The following is a 21,395-nucleotide window of genomic DNA, read 5'->3' on the forward strand; positions in this document are numbered from 1 at the left end:
CAAGGCACCCTTTATGTAGAGGCGGACACAGACTGCAGAGGGCCCCTGTGCAAAGAATGTGCCTGGGCCCCCCATAACCTAACCATGCCTGCGCGCATTTAAAAACTATACAAATCTATATTGCACATTGTTACTTGTGTTCTAAACTAGTAATAAAAACATAAATAATGCAAATAATTTCCAGATTTAACAACTGAGTAACATAAAGCACTCATGTGACTAACTTATAATGACTTTATCTTGCTCATTGCACTGTCACTTATCAAGCAGGACTCAGGGCCGAACTTAGGATAGATGGCGCCCGTGCAAAATTTTAATTCGGCGTCCCACCCAATCATAAAAAAATGTCCCAATAAAAAACTATAATGCCCCCCACAGTATAATGCCTTTTATAGTGCCCCCACACAGTATAATGCCACCTTTAGTTCCCCCACACAGTATAATGCCACCATTAGTGCCCCCACACAGTATATTGCCCCCTGTAGTGCTCCTACACAGTATAATGCCCACTTCATGCCCCCCACAGTATACTGTCCCCCCTCCCACGGGTGCTACACACAGCCCCGCCTTGTAGATAGTGCCCCCTGTCGATTCTGCCATACAGCCCCCTGTAGATTCTGCCATACAGCACCCCTGCAGATTCTGCTATACAGCTCCCCTTGTAGACAGTAACTTGCAATACTTTCCATATAGAAATGCAACAGTGCTGAACCGAGGAAGTGAAGACAGAAAGTTAACCCCTTAGTGACCAGCCTATTTTAGGCCCTAATGACAAAGCAATTTTGTTTTTTCTATAGTGTTATTCAAAGAGCTATAACTTTTTTATTTTTCCATCGACATAGTTGTGAACTTGTTTTTTTGCGGGATTAGTTGTATTTTCTTAATGGCACCATAATGGAGTACATATAATTTTTTGAGTAATCTTTATTAACTTTCTTTGGTGGGAATAGAAAAGAAAAACATAAATTCCGCCATTTTTCTATGTGTTTTAAATTTACGCCGTTCACCATGCAGGGTAAATAACATGTTATCTTTATTCTATGGGTCGGTACGATTACGGCGATACCACATATGTATAGGTTTTTTTCTGTTTTACGACTTTTGCGCAATAAATACTCTTTTGAACTAAAATTATTTGTTTTTGCATCGTTGCTTTCCAAGAGCCGTAATTTTTTTATTTTTTCCTCAATGTAGTGATATGTGGGCTTGTTTTTTGCAGGACAAAACATCTTTTTCATTGCTACTTTTTTGGGGTTCATGGGACTTATTGATTAACTTTTATTATTACTTTTTCGGGAGCAATGGAAAAAAAATAGCAAATCCATCATTGCTTTTTGCATTAATTTTTTTTACGGCGTTCACCCTGCGGTTTAAATTACATGTTAACTTTATTGTTTGGGTCATTACGGCCGCGGCGATACCATATGTGTGTATTTTTATTTCTTTTTTACACTTTTACTAAATAAAACCACTTTTTATGTAAATAAATGTTTTTTTGCTTTTTTTCCTACTGCAATCTTTATTAATAATTTTTATTTAACATTTATTACTTATTTTTTCAGTCCCACCAGGGGACTTCACTATGCGATCTTTTGATCGCAGATATAATGCTTTGGTATACTTAGTATATCAAAGCATTACTGCCTGTCAGTGTAGAAACAATCTATTAGGCTATGTCTCTGGCCCAGCCTAATAGGCATATAGCCAGGGCAGTCCTGGGGGCCTTTGTTAGGCCCTTCAGCTGCCAGGGCACCCCATTAGAGGCCCACGATCGCGTTTGCGGGCCGCCGATTGGTGACAGACGGAGCTACCTCCCTCTGTAAACCACTTAAATGCCGCAGTCGATATTCATCACAGCATTTGAGGGGTTAAACGTCCGCGATCAAAGTAAACTTCGATAGCTACCGTTGGAGCAGGAGCCGACTGTCATCAGACAGCCGAGCACCCGCTCCAGCCTGCAGGGGACACCCATGCAGTACTTAGACTAGGCCGCCGAGAAAAGGCGTATTTGGTTGTAACTAGGGGGTTACATTTCTGTGAGCTCAGCGAGCTTTGCTGTTTTCGTAACTCCTGACCATCAAATCAGGAAGTGGCCAGGAAGCAGCAGGAGCCGAGAAAGGCAGAACAGGGTATAGGGGGCCCCGTTCTAGAAAGAGGAGCTGGTCTCAGAGGTGGGACCTGCATCTATCGGACATTTATGGCATATATTCAGTGGATATGTCATAAATGTTAAAGACCTTAACTAAGTGGCCACTGAGCTCCACTCCACTCCACTCCAAACATTGTCTACAGACAGGGCAGCAACCAATACCTCCTAGTCCTTTTCATTATCAGTCAGTCCACTTCACGACGCTGAGAACACACACACCCCACATTAAAACACTGGCAAGCTCAGCGGGTGAAGCAAGAAGGACCCAAACACTGATTGGCGGAGAGGCTCAGCAAACCAGTATTAGGCTTAATTTCAGCAGCGCCGTTATCCCGGATCAAAAACTGATCTGAAGATAGCAATGCTGCTTGCTTGATGCAGCGTGCTCTCTCTGGTGATCTTGGTCACCTAAGGAGTGTTACTGTCAGATGTTGCACTGCATCTGACAGTGACACTGGTTACTAGGTGACGAAGACCACCAGACAGAGCAAGCCTCGCCAGGCCCCTCCCCTCGCAATACATTTTCTAAGTAATAGATCAGCGCGGCCGACATAGGGGACCCCCTTCTACCCTGTGCACATTTGTCAACACACAGATCGGACCCCCTTCCTTCACATATGTTATTGATGGCATCAATAACATATGTGAAGGAAGGGGGCATGTTCTGTGAGTTGCCAAAAGTGCACAGGGAGGAAAGGGGCCCGCCTCCGTCTGCCACACGGCCATGCCGATCTATGTGCATGGCGTTTAGGGCAGCTGAGCAGGCCCCCACTCCCTCCGGCCCCTGTGCAGCCAAACCGAAACCGGCTGCACCGGCGATAGGTCCGCCCCTGCCTCCCCGTATTTCTTTAAAAAACATAGCACTGCAGGAGGCCCATCATGGTTTAACTCGATGCTACAAAGGAATATCATTGATCATTTGTCATCTTGATGTCCTATAGTGTTGTATCTCCTTACTGATGGAACTATACGATTCTCCCCAGTCACCTGACCATGTACAGTTTGCACATGAATCCCCATCACCCCCCCCCCCCCCTCTCCCTCAACCCCAGTGGGGGAAATGTCTGTTTAGTTCACATAGTTCCCTGTAGTTACTGCAGATTAGTGAGATACTGGGCAGGTGGAATGTGATATCGGAGAACACACCTTCCTCCGTCTATGCAAAAGGGCTCTTTCAAATGCTTTATGACAGCTAAAAGACATGCCTGGACAAAGGAAGGGCATGGTTTCTAATCCTCAGCTACTGGGTGTCAATGGTATTGGCAGTCTTTATAAAAGATTTTTTGTAGTAAGATTTTTTTTATGTGGTTTGCGGTAAAAAATGCTACCGCATCGAAAAATAAACCAAATTGTGCTAAAAACACTTGCGGTTTTCGAATGGGAATTTTGATGCGGTTTTAACCCCACCTTCTGAATGGACCCTAACGTTCAGTCATAGCCTTGGGCTTGATGGATATTATTTGAGATTCTAAGGCCATATTCACACAGGGCGGATATGCTGCGTAAAAGCATACAGCGTATCCGCCCTTTGTGCCATAGGGAATATCGGGCGAAAAAGCGCACCAAACTGTGGTGCAGTTTTTAGCCCGGAATGTCCACTGCAGAAAACTGCTGCATTAACTGGCCTGCTAGCAGGCCGGCCTCCTGGGTTAACGTTTCATCCCAGGAGACCGCTGCAGTCTGTGATTGGCTGCAGCGGGTCACATGGGATGAACCATCATACCAGGAGGCCAGCCTGGAGGAAGAAACACAGACTCCTAGGTAAGTAAAGATGGTTTAATTTTTTCAGAGTTGTGTTTTTTGCGGCGGAATCCTTTGCGGCAGAATCTCTTGTTGCAGGTTTTACATCCTCATTGAATTCTATGGGGAAAACACGCAGCAAATATGCAGAGATTACGCAAATACAATTGACATGCACGATTTTTCCACTCAGAATTTACACAGCATTTGGATGAGATTTGTTCAATCTCATCCACTTTGATGCTACTGTATTCTGCTGCGTTTTTTCGGTCTGCAATTCCGGACGGAAAAAACGCAGCAGTTCCGCTACGTGTGGAAAACCCCTGATTTGTATAAAACAGCATTTCTACATAGGCTAAGATTAGTGCTATAAACAACTGAGCGATAATCACAATGCAATAAAGCTCTGTGAATCCCCGAGCAGGAGCCAGGTGAATGAAAGGAAACAGATGTCAAAAGATCAGATTAGGTAGGGATCTGTAGTACACACCCACTACCAGTATTATTTTTTTAGAAACTGATTTAAACCCCTTCCTGATATTTGACGTATACTTAGTCATAGCTGGGAAGGGGGAGTGCTGACACTTTACTGTAATGAGAGAGATTCCACTTGTTTAACCCGTTAATAGCAGCGGTCACGATCAAAGCATCTAAGCTGTTAGAGAAAGCGGGATGGCTGCCTCCAACGTCCCATTGCTCTGATGCAATCGTGGGGTGCCAATGGTTGTCATGGCAGCTTGGGACCTAATAAAAAAATAAATGATGTGCAAAAAAAATCTAAAATGTAAAAAAAACGACCCTTTTCCTATTTTCCCCCTAAAGCAATGTAAAAAAAATAATAATAAACAAACATAATTAACATTGCCGCGTCTGTAAAAGTCCAAACTATTATAATATAACATTATTTAATCCGCACGGTAAACGCAGGAAACACAAAAAATTGAAACCAAAGAATCGCTGTTTTTTGGTCAACTTCTCACCCACAACAAAAAGTGATCAAAAAGTCTCATGTATCCCAAAATTATTTAATTAAACACTACTACTCGTCCTGCAAAAAAAAAGCCCTCATACAGCTCAAATCGACAGAAATAAAAAAAGTTATGGCTCTCAAAATATGGTGACACAAATGTATTTAATTTTTTTTAACAATGTATTTATTCCTTGTAAAAGTAGTAAAATATTTAAAAAAAAGGATAGGAATTTTTTTATCGCCGTAATCGTACTCACCAGCAGAAAAAAGTTAACATGTCATTTTTATTGCAGGGTGAACGTCATAAAAACTAAACTCAAAAAACAATAGAGGAATAACTGTTTTTTCCCATTCCACCCCACAACTAATTTTTTACTTGTTTTCCAGTACATTATATGATACAATAAATAGTGCCATGAAAAACTACAACTCTTCCTGAAAAAACAATCCCACATACAGCTGTGTGGACAGAAAAATAAAAAAGCTATGTCTTTTTGATGTTGGAGAGGAAAAAACGAAAATGAAAATCCAAAAAATAGCTGTGGCCCTTAGTGACCAGCCTATTTTAGGCCTTAACCCTTTCCCAATACTTGACGTACTATTAGGTCATGATAAGTGCATCGATCTCGCTCCATGACCTAATAGTACGTCACGGGAGGATCGGACATTTCGGCAGTCCTCCCGGCACATACAGGAGCTGTGGCAACTGCTGTCTCCTACAGCAGTTGCCGCAGCTACTACAGCGGGGACCGATCACGTTGTCCCCGCTGATTAACCCCTTAGAAGCCGCGTTCAATAGCGATCTTTAGGGCCTAAACCACCATCGACGTCCCGCTGCGTGATAGCGGGCGCCGATGGTTGCTATGGCAACCGGGGGCCTAACAATGGCCTCTGGCTGTGCCATCTATGGAAGTCTAGTGGGTCCTGACACATGTAGTGCAGTGTATTAGAATTGCGATCAGAGCCTCCTGCCTTCAAGTCGCATGTACCTAAAAATGGTACTGATCGAAATTACAGTTCGTTACGCAAAAAACAAGTCCTCACACAGCTTTCTTGATGGAAAAATAAAAAAGTAATGGCTCTATGAATAAGGCAACATAAAAAGTAAATTATTTTTTATTAAAAGTATTTTATTATGCAAACGCCATAAGACATTAAAAATCTATAAACATATGGAATCGCTATAATTGTATCGCCCCATGGAATATATGAATATGTCTTTCATAGCGCACAGCGAACGCTGTAAAAAAAAAGGAACAAGAAAAAACAATTGTAGAATTGCTGTTTTTTAGTCACCACGCCTCTTAAAAAAAAAGAATAAAAAAAAGATCAAAAAGTTGCATGCACCCCATGAAAACTACAATAACTTCCTCAAGGGGTCTAGTTTCCAAAATGGGGTTACTTTTAAGGGGTTTTCCCTGTACTGGTACCTCAGCAGCTCTGCAAATGCGACATGGCGCCCAGAAACCAATCCTGCAAACTCTACATGCAAAATATTGCTTCTGCCATTCTGAGCCCTCACGTTGGTCCAACCAGCAGCTTATGACCACATATGGGGTATTGCCGTAATCGGGAGAAATTGTTTTACAAATGTTGGGGTGCTTTTTCTCTTTTATTCCTTGTAAAAATTAAAAAGTTTTTACTTTTTAATCGGAAAAATTCGATTTTCAATTCCACACCCCAATCCCACAAAATGCAGCAAAAAACATGTGCTGTCTAAATGCCCACTATACCACTCGATAAGTTCCTTGAGGGGTGTAGTTTGCCAAATAGGGTCACTTTTGGGGGTTTCCACTGTTTTGGCACTACAAGACCTCTTCAAACTGGCTATGGTGCCTAATAGAAAGGAGGCCTCAAAATCCACTATGTGCTCCTTTGATTCAGAGGCCGGTGCTTCAGTCCATTAGCATACTAGGGCCACATGTGGGATATTTCTAAAAACTGCAGAATCTGGGCAATAAATATTGAGTTGCGTTTCTCTGTTAAAACGTTTCTGACAAAAAAAAAGAAATTTGTAAATTTCACCTCTACTTTGCTTTAAATTCCAGTGAAACACCTAAAGTGTTAAGAAACTTGCTAAATGCTGTTTTGAATACTTTAGGGGTCTAGTTTTTAAAATGGGGTGGTTATAGGGGTTTCTAATATAGAGGTCGCTCAAAGCCACTTCAGAACTGAACTGGTACCTAAAAAAAAATCCTTTCATGTCGACAACCTGTAGATTCACGTGCTATTCACATATACCCCGTGCTGATAGGACTTGAATCTGCAGACCTCTGCTTCTGCCGGCATAGCGCTGGGGAAATCACTCTTACGCCGGCAGTGTCGGTGTCCGTGGCTCCCAAACAACCGGTTCTTTGACAGCTGAACCAATTGAGAATATGATCACCGTTATTAACTGCTTCCTGACCGCCCACAGTAAATTCACGTCGGCGTTTGCTGGGCTTGTTAAAAGCGCGATCCGGGTGTCTCAGAGTAGTGCGGACACCCGGATCGCGCTGTTAACCCCTACCTGTCACACTGACAGTTTAGAACACGTTACACTACCTAGGTAGTGTAATGTATTATAGCAGCCATCAGTGCTGCAGGTCTTCAAGTAAAAAAAGTTAAAAAAACAAGTTCTAAGTTACAAAAACAAAAAATGCTTTTTTTACTATAATAAGTCTTTTATTATAGGAAAAAAATTAAAACTTTAAAAAAGTACACATATTTGGTATCACCGCGTTCGTAACGACCCCAACTATAAAGCTATAATATTATTTTTCCCGCACGGTAAAAACTGCAAAAAATTATTAAAAAACAATGCTAGAATCACTATTTTTTTGGTCATCAGCCCTACTAAAATATAGAATAAAAAGTGATCAAAAATTTGCAGGTACCTCAAAATAATACCAATAAAAACTACAACCCGTCCCGCAAAAATTAAGCACTTACACAGCTTTTTTGACTGAAAAATAAAAAAATTATGGCTCTCAGAATATGGTGACACAAAAAATAAATACATTTATAGAAAAGTGATTTTATTGCGCAAACGCCACAAAACATAAAAAAATATATATACATATGGTATCGCCGTAATCGTACCGACCTGCAGAATAAAGTAAAATGTAATTTATAGCGCACAGTGATTACTGTAAAAAACCAAAAAAAAAGGACAAAAAATATATTATTATATTTACCCCATTATTATACCCTCTTATTATGCCCTGATGTACTCTGCCCAGATTACATATGCCACCACATTATACCAGCAAAACCCCAAACAGAACTATTACCAAGCAAAATCTGCGCTCTAAAAGCCAAATGGCGCTCCTTCCCTCCTGAGCTCTGCACAGACATATTCTAATAAATATAGCAAAAGACCTGTAGGGTCAAGATGCTAACTATACCCCTAGATACATTTCTTGAGGGGTGTAGTTTCCAAAATGGTGTCACTTTTTGGGGGTTTCCACTGTTTTGGCATCACAAGACCTCTTCAAACCTCACATGGTGCATAAAATATATTCTAAAAAAAAGGAGAACCCAAAATCCTCTAGATGCTCTTTTGCTTCTGAGGCCGGTGCTTCAGTCCATTATCACAATAGAGCCACATGTGGGATATTTCTAAAAACTGCAGAATCTGGGCAATAAATATTGGGTTGCATTTCTCTGGTAAAACCTTCTGCGTTACAGAAATTTTTTTATTACATATGAATTTCGGCCAAAAAAATGAAATTTCTAAATTTCACCTCTACTTTGCTTTAATTCCTGTGAAACGCCTAAAGGGTTAATAAACTTTATGAATGCTGTTTTGAATACTTTGAGGGGTGCAATTTTTAAAATGGGGTGATTTATAGGGTCTATCTAGTACATAAGGCCCTCAAAGCAACTCCAGAACTGAACTGGTCCTTGACAAAATAGCCTTTTGAAATTTTCTTAAAAATGTGAGAAATTGCTCCTAAAGTTCTAAGCCTTGTAACGTCCTAGAAAAATAAAATAAAGTTCAAAAAAATGATGCAAATATAAAGTAGACATATGGGGGATGTTAATTAGCAACAATTTTGTGTGGTATTACTATCTGTTTTACAAGTAGATTACATTTAAAATTAGAAAAATTCTAATTTTTGCAAATTTTCTTTACATTTTGGTGTTTTTCACAAATAAGCTATGAATTTATTGTCCAAATTTTTCCACTAACATAAAGTACAATATGTCACGAGAAAATAATCTCTGAATCGCTTGGAAATGGCAAAAGCATTCCAGAGTTATTACCACATAAGATTTGAAAAAATGGGTCTGGTCATTGAGGCATCGATGACCCTTGGTCCTGAAAGGGTTAAAGAGGCTCTGTCACCACATTATAAGTGCCCTATGTCCTAATTAATCTGATAGGCACTGTAATGTAGATAACAATAGTTTTTTATTTTGAAAAACGATAATTTTTGAGCAAGTTATGAACAATTTTAGATTTATGCTAATTAGTTTTTAATGACCAACTGGGCGTTTTTTTACTTTTTACCAAGTGGGCATTCATGCCCATCTTATTTTACTGCACAGTGTGATCTCACGAGATCACGCTGTGACGGAACTTCCTCCCACAGGTCCATCACCGGAGTGATAGAAAAGTCGACATCACCTCCAGCCGTGCCAGGACGTTTATACGAATCTGCAGTGGCTGGAGGTGATGTCTGTTCAGTCTTCCATGGCTCCGATGGAAAACTTGTGGGAGCAAGTCTCGTCACAGAGTGATCTCGCGATATCACGCTGGGAAGTGAAATAAGATGGGCATGAATGAAGAGAAGTGTATGACTTGCCCCCGAACACCCCATGTCCCTGATAATCAAAATGGCACACGTATGCGCCGTTTGCATATTGCCAATGCTGCCTCTGGCGGCATTTGGCAAATGGTAACAGCCAGGGACCAATCTAAGGGGTCCCTGGTGACATGGTCACTGCGATATACCTATCACTGTGATCTATTTCAGTATATTTACAAAATACAGCCAGGGCATGGGCTGTGTTTTCCTCTCCTCTCACTGTAGTTGATCTGTGAAAGGAGACAGAGACACTATAACCAAATCGTGAGTTGTATAAGTGAAGTGAAAAAACACAAACTTTTCACCCTGTTTGTGCCCCCTCATCTCTTGTGTGAGCACAAGTGATCAGTACGTTTTCTGGCAGCATCAGGTTATTTACCTGTTGTTAGCCAGTTTTACGTAATTTTTGTGCTTGCTTTAGGAATTTATTTATTTACCTAGTGATAGGCAGGGTATCCTTTATTTTTTTTCTTAGTTTGAAAAAAAAAATCTAAATAAAAAAAATAAAACCTTAAAAAAGTTAGTAACATAACGGTTACAGTTCTACCTAAATAATGGCTCCGAGAAGGTTTACTGCGGAGCTCCGGCAGTTCAGGTAGTGACACCAACTCTGCTTCAGAGGTAGAACTTTTTTCAGACAGTGACGACTCAAGTTCTACTTCTATCTCAGGACCGCATAGCCCTATGGTGGTGGAATCAGTCGTCGCTGTCGAATCCCCATCTGCAGGGCCTAGTGGTGCAGGGCCTCCCGTATTTTGGGATCCCATAATTTTATTTTCCCCCCAGGTACAGCAACCGCAGGAATAAAAGTGGATGTTGCTAATTATACCCCTTTGGACTTCTTCCACATATTTGTCAGTGACCAAGTCTTGGAGTTAATTGTCCAACAGACAAATATCTATGCAAGACAATTTATTGCACAGAAACCCACAACCCTCTACTCATCATGTGTACCCACTAGTGTCCCATAGGTTAATTCTTTTTTTTAGACCTAAATATGGGGTTGGTAAAAAAAAACAACTATCCGCTCCTACTGGGCATCATGAGCTGTCCACACTACCGCTGTATTTACAGCAGTTATGTCCCGACACCGCTATGAATCCATATTGCGATTCATGCATTTTACAGATCACTCCCAAGTGCCCCAAAGAAATAACCCAGGCTACGATCGCCTTAATAAATTGAGACCTTTTACTTGCCTTAATAAATTGAGACCTTTAACTTCCCTCCTACAAGAATCTTTTCTTAAATCCTACACCCCATATCAAAATTTATCGGTGGAAGAATCTCTGATGAGCTATAAAGGCCGTCTTTCATTCCGGAAATTCATCCCCTCCAAACATGGTGTTAAACTACCGTCTTTTTCGGACTATAAGACGCAGCTTTTAGCAAGAATAAATCTTATTAAAAAGTCCCTGCGTCTTATAGTCGGCAGTCAAGGAACCTGCCAGTGCCGGGCCCCCTGACCGCTTCTTACTTAACCCCTTCCCGCTCCATGATGTGCCGGCACATCATGGCGCAGGGAGGGGATGATGTTTGGAGCAGGCTCACGTGCTGAGCCCGCTCGATACTCTGCACGGGTCAGCTGTGTTTTACAGCTGACACGTTGCTCTAACGGCCAGGAACAGCGATGGCGCTGCTCCTGGACGTTTAACTAGTTAAATGCAGCCGTCAATAGCATTTATAAGGGTCTTCCCATGTACACAGGATATGTCATAAATGTTAGATAGATTCGTGTCCCATCTCTGGGACACGCACCTATGTTTAGAAGGGGGCCCCCTAAACCCCGTTCTAGCTTACTCGGCTCCGCTGTCTCGCGGCAACTTCCTGGTTAGGTGGGTGGGAGTTAAGGAAACAGCCGAGTGTTCGCTGAGCTACTCTGTTTCCGGAACTCAGTAGCTACGAAAACAGCGTACATGGTCGAGTTACGGAGACAGCGTAACTTGCTGAGCTACGCGGTTTCCGTAACTCCCATAGAACTTAATAGTAGTTACGGAAACAGCGTAGCATGCTACGCGGCTTCTGTAACTCCCATTCACTACTATGGGAGTTACGGAAACATAGCCAGTTAGGGCCGATTCCGTAACTCATCCATGTATTGCAGTGTATTGTACCAGCGATCTAATGATCGCTGGTTCAAGTCCCCTAGGGGAAATAATAAAATCTGTAAAAAAAAAAAAAAGTTAGATACATTTTCAGGAGTGTAAAAAAAACTATTTAAAGTTAAAAAAAAAACAAAACTTTTCCCATTTGTCCCCAAGCACAATGTAAAAAACACAACAATTGGTATTGCTGCGTCCGTAAAAGTCCGAACTATTACAATATAGCATTATTTGACTCGCACGGTGAACGGCCGTAAAAATAAAAAATGTAAAACCCCAGAATCGTTGTTTTTTGGTCACCACAGCGCTAAAAAGAATAAAATAAAAAGTGATACAAAAAAAAATTGCATGTACCATAAAATGGTGCTATTAAAAACTATAGCTTGTCCCGCAAAAAATAAGCCCTCACACCACTCAAATTATGAAAAAAATATAAAAATTATGGCTCTCAGAATGTGGTGAAAGCAAACAGGTTTTTTTAACCAATAGTTTTGTCTTTGTAAAAGTAGTAAAATATGATTTTTTTCCTATTTTCTGTAATCTCAAACATGGGTGCGTCTTAGAGTCAGGTGCATCCTATAGTCCGAAAAATACGGTACATTGCACAACAGGGTACACCTACGGTTTTTTGATATATGAAGGCAAAGACTGCCAAATTAATCCCCAAAGCTGCCCAGAGACAATTGCCACATCCGTCAAAATTGTGTGGAACCTAAAGGTGCCATTCCTGCACCAAGGGTACCATGTTTACACAGATAATTTTTATAGTAGTGTCCCTCTTTTTAAATCCCTCCATGCTGCAAATACAGACGCCTGTGGGACAGTCCGTAAAAACAGGATGGGATTTCCAAAACAATTGGTGTCCAGACGTGTTGAAAGGGGAGAGTCATTCTCACTGGCAAGCGAGGAGTTACTTGCAGTAAAGTGGAATGATAAGGCTGGGTTCACACGACCAAGTTACGTCCGTAATGTACGGAACGTATTTCGGCCGGAAGACCCGGACCGAACACAGTGCAGGGAGCCGGGCTCCTAGCATCATAGTGATGTACGACGCTAGGAGTCCCTGCCTCTGCGTGGAACTACTATCCCGTACTGTGATCATGATTACAGTTCGGGACAGCTGTACTGCAGCGAGGCAGGGACTCCTAGCATCGTACATCGCTATGATGCTAGGAGCCCGGCTCCCTGCACTGTGTTCGGTCCGGGTCTTCTGGCCGAAATACGTTCCGTACATTACGGACGTAACATGGTCGTGTGAACCCAGCCTTAGAAGGATGTCTATATGCGGTCCACTCTGCATCCAGACACCACGGTGGCAGTAATAGAGAGGGGGGCCACTGTGGAAAAGCGTAAGCCATGTCTGTGTGACAGACTACAATAAATTCATGCGGGTTGTAGATCTGAAATAGAAGGAAGTAAATTTTAATTGATATTTTCATTTTAGTTTGTGGGCTTTCCAAGTGGGGAGGAATTCTTTTGGGAGAGGAGTAGGGTTTATTTTTTCAGAAAATATTTGACCCCATTCATATTTTTGATAATTTTGTTTTTGATTGTTTTTATGACTATGTGCTGCCGAACAAAACTGTTATTTTTATTAATATTTTTTTTATTTGGAGGATCACTAATAAATCGAGCTGCTCCTAAATCTATACACGATGGGCTTTACTACATTCAGGTTTTTGCAGAACTTCTTGCACCCGACAATGCTTCTGGAGATACTGTCATTATTTTGGGGACTAGTGATCCCTTACTGTTAGGGTATGTGCACACACACTAATTACGTCCGTAATTGACGGACGTATTTCGGCCGCAAGTAGCGGACCGAACACAGTGCAGGGAGCCGGGCTCCTAGCATCATACTTATGTACGATGCTAGGAGTCCCTGCCTCGCTGCAGGACAACTGTCCCGTACTGAAAACATGATTACAAAATGCAAAAACTTTTGGCAACTGGGTGCAGTGTTATGCTACACTGGCTCATGTTATTTGCCAGCGCTACCCTGCGAAAGGGGCTGAGTTGCTTGTCTATTTTGACACGATTTTCAGCGCCCACAGGCTGCATGGTGGCGCAGCCTGGTGGCGTTACGATGAGGGATTTCGGCGTCGTTTGGCTTTGTCGCCAGATATTAGTTGGGCGTCAAAGGCAACGGATGTTTGGTTGCAGCTCATCTTAGCACAAGGCAGCAGACAGCAATGCCCCTTTCACAGTGCGGCCGCAGCACCAGGTCCCGCCCCTGGAGCTGCGGCCGCTAGGTCCACGGGAGCCTGTTGGCTCTACAACGAAGGTCATTGTTGGTTCTTTGCCACGTGCAAATTCCGACATGAATGCTCAGTGGGGGCGCTCATTCGGCGCTCAGGTGTTTCCAGAGAGGTAAGCAGCCGGCCTAGGCACCTCCTTCCGGTGCAGCAGAGAACGCCGGTGAACGTTCTCGAGATGGGCCCGTGGTTAGAGCATTACCACAGGAGGCGGGAGGCAGAGGTTCTCATTAAGGGGATTTCTTATGGTTTTGTGATTCTGTTTGAATATGCCAACATTGTTGTTGGCCGACAATTTGAAGTCGATCAATGAGAATGTTGGCGTCGTGCGGCTGAAATTGGCTAAGGAAGTTGAGTTGGGGAGAATGGCAGGTCCATTTTGCGAGCCGTCATATTCTAACCTACGGGTTTCCCCCCTTGGCCTAGTTCCTAAAAAGGAGCGAGGGAAGTTTAGGCTGATTCATCACCTTTCCTTTCCCCGGGGTGGATCGGTCAACGACGGGATCTCCACGGAGGATGCGGCGGTTTCGTATACTTCTTTTGATGTTGCGGTGAAGTTGGTGCAGGTCTGACATTGAAGCAGCGTTTCGGTTGTTGCCAGTTCATCCCGATTGTTTCCACTTGCTGGGTTGCTGTTTGGACGGGGCCTTTTATGTTGATATGTGCCTTCCCATGGGATGTTCTAAATCTTGAAGTTATTTTGAAATGTTCGCTTAATTTTTGGAGTGGGTAGTTCGCTTTGAGTCTAGGCTTTCCTCGGTCATTCATTATTTGGATGATTTTCTTTTTGTGGGTGCTAAGGGCTCCGGGTTGTGCAGCACGTTGCTGCGGGTGTTTCGGCAGATGATGGCTCATTTTGGGGTACCTATTTCAGAGGAAAAAACGGAAGGCCCAGTAACTGTGTTGTCTTTTCTGGGTATTGAAATAGATACCGTCCAGATGATTTTTCGCTTGCCCGATGACAAATTGGCAAGTTTGGTGTCCCAAATTGACCAGGTCATGGGGTGTAAGAAAGTGACGTTGAAGCAGTTACAGTCGCTATTGGGTTTGCTGGTGTTTGCCTGTCGGATAATTCCTATGGGTCGTGTTTTTTCTCGGCGTTTGTCATTAGCTACTAGGGGTATATTGAAACCGGATCATTTCATCCGGGTAACGTCCTGGATGAAAAAGGATTTGTTTGTCTGGCATTGGTTTTTGAGTTCATTTAATGGGCGGTCGGATTATCAGGACGCTGAGTTGTCTAATGTGGATCTGGAATTGTTCACGGATGCGGCTGGGAGTGATGGTTTTGGAGCAATTTTGGGCCGAAGCTGGTGTAGGACCCCTTGGCCCTCGCATTGGGGGGATTTAGGGTTGGTACGTAATTTAACGTGGTTAGAGTTGTTTCCTATTATAGTTGCGATAGATTTGTGGGGTAGCAGGATGGCGAATAAGCGGATTGTATTCTGGACAGACAATATGGCGGTTGTGTATGCGGTGAACGGCTTGTCGTCTAGTTCATTGCCGGTGTTAGCTTTATTACGATGGTTGGTTTTGAAATGTTTGGAGCTGAATGTGTGGTTTCGTGCGAAACATGTTCCGGAAGTTCGTAATGTGATGGCTGATGCTTTGTCTCGTTCACAGGTGTCCTGGTTTCTGGAATTGCACCCGGCAGCTTTGGCAGAAGGGGAGTCCCCCCCTCTTCACTTATGGGCCCTGGTCGAGGACAACTTATGAGGCTGTTGAGGGGTTCTGTGGTACCAGCGACTTGGAAGAGTCATTGCAGAGCGTGGGATCGGTGGTTGGAGATTGCGGGGGGTAATTTTCCATCACAGGATAGTTGTCACCTTGATATCACCCTTACGAGTTTGGTACAATTACGTCAGGAGGGTTGTAGTGCGGCCACTGCAGGTAAACATTTAGCAGGAGTGGCCTTTATGTTGAAATTGTGGGGATGTAGGGATGTTACAAAAGAGTTTGTTGTTAGGCAGTCAATGAAAGGGTGGAGAAAAGAGGCGTTTTCCCGTGACACGAGGCGACTGGTGTCTTTTGCGCTCCTGGGTCGGCTTCTATCCATTTTGTGTTTTGTGTGCCGGGATGAATATGAGGTTTCTTTGTTTGGCGCGGCGTTTTCTTTGGCTTTCTTTGCCGCATTGCGGGTTAGTGAGCTGGTTCCACCCAGTGTGAACACACGCGGTGGGCTTCTCGGGTCTGATGTGGTGGTGTTGGGTGATTCCCTCCGAGTCTGCGTTCGGAGGTCTAAAACGGATACGGCAGGGAAGGGTGCTTGGTTGTCGATTGGGGGCCAGGATTGTCCTGTAAGGTTGGTTCGAGAATTTGTGTTTGTCCGGGCGGCCGGGGTTCAATTCTTGACACATCAAGATGGGTCGTCAATGTCGCGCTTTCAATTTGAAGCGGTTTTTAAGGCTGGTCTGAAATACTTGGGGCTGCCACCGGGCGAGTTTGGTACGCATTCGTTCAGGATCGGCGCTGCCAGAGACAGATGCCTTAGGCTTGGATTCAGTGGCTATCATGCGTTTGGGTAGATAGAGCTCGAATAGCTATAAGTCGTATGTGCGACCGGATTTGGTTTTAACGTGTGATTAATTATTGTGGTTTTCCTTTTTGGTTCTTCTTTTTCCGTTTTGTTGTCCAAACCTCCCCCCCCTCCCCCCTTCCTCTGTTCTTTCCTTGTGTCGTGTTATTCTATCCCTGCCTGTATGCTTTTCTCCCATTTAACCTGGTATTTAGTTTGACTTTTCTTTTGTTAGGGTCTCGGCGCCCCCAAGTGTGGATCCTAGGGCACTCATATGTGCATTGGGCGGCGGTCCGAGCAGTACGGAGGCCATTGGATCCGAATTTGAGCCTCTCACAGGCCGACGTCCACTGGAGAGGTGTCCGGGGACTACGGTGGGTGCAGTTGCTGCCAGAAGTAGTGGCACTTACGAGGCACACTGACGGACCTGTTGTCCTGATCATTCACGCCGGGGGGAATGATATCGGCCAAGTTAAAATGGCTGAGTTGTGATCATTAATTGGGACTGATTTGGCGCGTTTTCAGGATCTGTTCGCTCGATGCGTGGTGGTATGGTCTGAGATAGTGGCGCGGACGGTGTGGCGGGGTGCCAGGTACTTGGCAGCGTTGGAGAGATTGCGCAGGTTGCTTAATGTGCGGGTGTCGCGGTTCGTTCGCTCGATAGGTGGAGTTGGGCTGTGGCACCAGTCCTTGGAAGGGGATAATGCTGATTTGTTGGCGCAGGATGGGGTACACCTCAACGACATCGGGCTCGATATCTTTCTGTTAGATTTGTTAGATGGTGCCGAGAGAGGACTGGCGTTGCTTGGTGGGGGTGGTCGGGGGACTGAGTAGGTTTCTCAGTTCCCCTCCTTGGCGGAAAGTACGGCGAAGAAGACGGAGTTAGAACCTTACATGCCTGATGGAGTACAGGGAGCATCGGCATTTCAGGAGAAGGAGAGAAAAGGAAAATATATATGTCTTCATGCCGATGGTTGTTAATAATAATAAAGCTGTGGCCACTTCCACATTTCCATAAAGAAGGTGTTGGTGTTTTATTTCAAGTAAGGATGGTATAAGGTCCTGGGCAGGTAAGGTTGACAATGGGTCCTTGCAGTCGTGTCAGGATTCTGAATACACATGACGTCCAGGCTGGTTTTCATGTGTATTCATTATCAGGACACTTGATTAACGTTAATCTCTGTGTACGCGGCCGCACATCGCTGCTGTGTAAATCGATGGAGATGAGTGTATGACGCTGACTGGTCATTGATTGGTCAGCGTCATACACGTAAACACGCCCAGTAAAAAACACAATACACGCCCAGTTGGACATAGCGAAAAAAAAAAGCCCAATTGTCCATTTCAAAGTCATTTGCATATATATATATATATATATATATATATATATATAAAATAGCTCATAACTTGGCCAAAAAACAAAAACGTTACTGTTCTCTACATTGCAGCGCCGATCACATGCAATAGGAGATATGGATTTGAGAATCTGGTGACAGAGCCTCTTTAAGTAAAAGACCTCTCCCTTGCTCAGCTGATAGAAGTACTAACATTATTTTCACACAAGAGAAGTAGTCAAAAATACATATCGGGGCTAAAGTATCAACCTCTCTACGCCAGCTATCTATCTATCTATCTATCTATCTATCTATCTAATCACATTTCTATGTAATCTCCTATCTATGTAATCTCCTATCTATCTAACCTCCTATCTATCCCCATATCTATCCTCATATTATCTATCTCCATATCAAACATCCTCATATCCATCTATGTAATTTTCATATTGATCTAAACCCATATCTGTCTAATCTCATATCTGTCTACGTATCTATCTATCTATGTCTTGAATTGATTTCTAGACAGTGGCCATTCAGATTTGGCTACAATAAACTGCATGCATTATTTAAAAAAGTAAGAATAAAAGGAAATACACAATTACATAATCAGCACAGGCACATCTATCTATCTATCTATCTATCTATCTATCTATCTATCTATCTATCTAATCACATTTCTATGTAATCTCCTATCTATGTAATCTCCTATCTATCTAACCTCCTATCTATCCCCATATCTATCCTCATATTATCTATCTCCATATCAAACATCCTCATATCCATCTATGTAATTTTCATATTGATCTAAACCCATATCTGTCTAATCTCATATCTGTCTACGTATCTATCTATCTATGTCTTGAATTGATTTCTAGACAGTGGCCATTCAGATTTGGCTACAATAAACTGCATGCATTATTTAAAAAAGTAAGAATAAAAGGAAATACACAATTACATAATCAGCACAGGCACATCTATCTATCTATCTATCTATCTATCTATCTATCTATTGATACCTCTGATGCACGTATTTCTGATACTAGCCATGAGTTTTGAGCACAGGTGTTATTTGAGATCCTGTTTTGAAATTCCAAAGTATCATAGAAACAACAGCAAACTAATCCACCTGCCTGAAGTACAAGTCTGGGTAGTTCACCTGTCTACTGAACACAATAGTATCCTGAGGTCACTACAAACCAGGTTTACTGAGGCTGATGATGGAATGTGTAAAACAGGTTAAAAGAAAATGAGAGGCTCAGCTCGATATAAATACAGTGTTAGAGGAAATAAGTATGTAATTCAATGGTGAATTAAATTAAAATTTCCGTTAGACCTTTCAGTCAGGGGAATCCATGAACGGAAAGTCAAACAGAAACCAAAGTTTACATTTGCATTACCATTGTTTGCAACGGAAGCATTGGTTTCCGTCAGAACGCAAACAAATAGAAACCATTGAAATCAATGGTAATGCTTCCGATGCAAATGGCTTCCGTTTGTCTTCGCTCCGTAAGGTTTCCGTTATTTTAGCGTAAACAATAGCGCAGTCGACTACGCTATTGATTCCCCAAAAAAAACACGGAAATCTTACGGAACGAAAAGCCAAACGAAAACCATAGCTTCTGTTTGCATTACCATTGATTTCAACGATTTCTATTTGTTTGTGTTCCGACGGAAACCAATCCTTCCATTGCAAACGGAAACCATTTGCAATGGTAGCATTACCATTGAAATCGATAGTAATGCAAACAGAAGCTATGGTTTCCCTTCGGCTTTCCGTTTATGGGTACCCCTGATGGAAAGGTCTAACGGAACCCATCAACGGAACCCCCGACGCAGATGTAAACAAAGCCTTAAATAACACAGCCATGCTCTAAATATGTCCTTGAGCCCTTATATTAGGGACTATAGTTGTACAGGCTGGATATTTTGCCCATGGGGTCTATGAAAGGATCACTTCCATGTATGTAAACAAGCAATTCCCCACTTTAAGGCCCCATGTACACGACCGTGCCCGCAATTACTGTCCGTGATTACATTTGCGGGCCGTACTCCCATTATAAAGTATGGGTGCACAGCTCGTAAAATTAAAACATTGGACATGTCCTATTTTTAATAGAAACTTTCTACGGCCCGGACACCTTCCTGTAAATATAAGGGAAGGTGTCCGTCGGCCATAGAAATTAATAGACCCGTTATTAAGGTCTGTAATTACAGATAAAATCTATGGTCGTGTGCATGGGGCCTTACCCTTTAGTGACCAGCCTATTTTAGGCCTTAATAACGAAGCGATTTTTTTCTGTTTTTTTGATTGTCACATTTTAAATACCATAACTTTATTTTTATTTTTCCGGAAACATAGCTTGTTTTGAGGGCTTTTGAGGGCTTGTTTTTTGCCAGACAAGTTGAATAGCACAATTTTAGGGTACATATAATTTATTAATTAACTTTTCTACATTTTATTAACTTTTTTGGGGGGGTAATTGGAAAAAAACCTGAAATTCCACCATACCTCTTGGCCTCTTAAATTGATGCCATTTACCGTGTGGTATAAATAATAAAATAACTTTGTTCTGTGGGTTGTTCCGATTACGGCAATACAAAATATATATAGTTTTTTTTATGTTTTACTACTTTTGCACAACAAAACTATTTGTTTTTGTGTAGTCATATTCTTAGAGCTATAACGGTTTTTATTTTTCCGCCGACATAGCTGTATGAGGACATATTTTTTGCTGGTAATTTTTTTTATTGCCTTTTCATCACCTTTTTTCTAAGGCAGGATGAACAGAAAACAGAACACAGTCATTTCTGCATTGCTTTTTTTTTTTTTCGGGTCGTTACAGATGCAGCGTTACCAATTCATTTTTTTAATTTTTTGTTCGTTTTTCAAAATAAAGCATTTTGAAATGGGAAAAAGTGATTTTATTCATTCATTTTTTACTTGGGATTTTTCAAATTTTTTATTATTAAATTAAACAAATTTTTACTTTTTTTTTTTGTCCCACTATGGGACTTTACTATGCGATCATTTGATCACTTTTATAACACACTGCAATACTTCTGTGTAAAATTCTGGCAGTACCTACTAGGGATACTCAATTGTCTTTACACAGTTTCATGGTGCTGTGGCATATATACTCTTAAGAGGGCTTACCCATAAACATTATTTATTACCTATCCACAGGATAGGTGTTAAATATTGAAGTGGTGGGGCAATGGAGCTATGAAACAGTAGTGCACATGCTGGACCACCGCTCTATTCATTTCTATGGGGCTGCGAGCGCTATCTTTGGAAGGTCCCTAGAAATTAATGGAGCGGTGTCCGAGCTTGCGCAATACTGCTCCATTCCTATGGGGCTCCCAGGAACGGCAAGGTAAGCACGTTCTCGTGATTAGTGGAGGTCCAAGTGGTCGGACCCCCACTGATCCGAAATTTATCATCTATTCTGTGGATAGGTGATGGATATCGATTATGGGAAAACCCCATTTTTGACCGCTGTGAAAAGGCGTATAGGCGTCATTAAGGAGTTAATC

The 21,395-nt window shown here is 42.3% G+C and overlaps 1 protein-coding gene across 5 annotated transcripts in view; it reads right to left on the reverse strand.

Annotated features, from left to right (window-relative positions):
• The window catches only part of LOC142662116 (myosin-10-like), a 428,074-nt gene that overhangs the window by 234,714 nt on the left and 171,965 nt on the right, over window positions 1-21,395 (reverse strand). The window lies entirely within an intron of this gene.

Source organism: Rhinoderma darwinii, chromosome 10 (genome assembly GCF_050947455.1).
Source record: "Rhinoderma darwinii isolate aRhiDar2 chromosome 10, aRhiDar2.hap1, whole genome shotgun sequence".
NCBI lineage: Eukaryota > Metazoa > Chordata > Amphibia > Anura > Rhinodermatidae > Rhinoderma > Rhinoderma darwinii.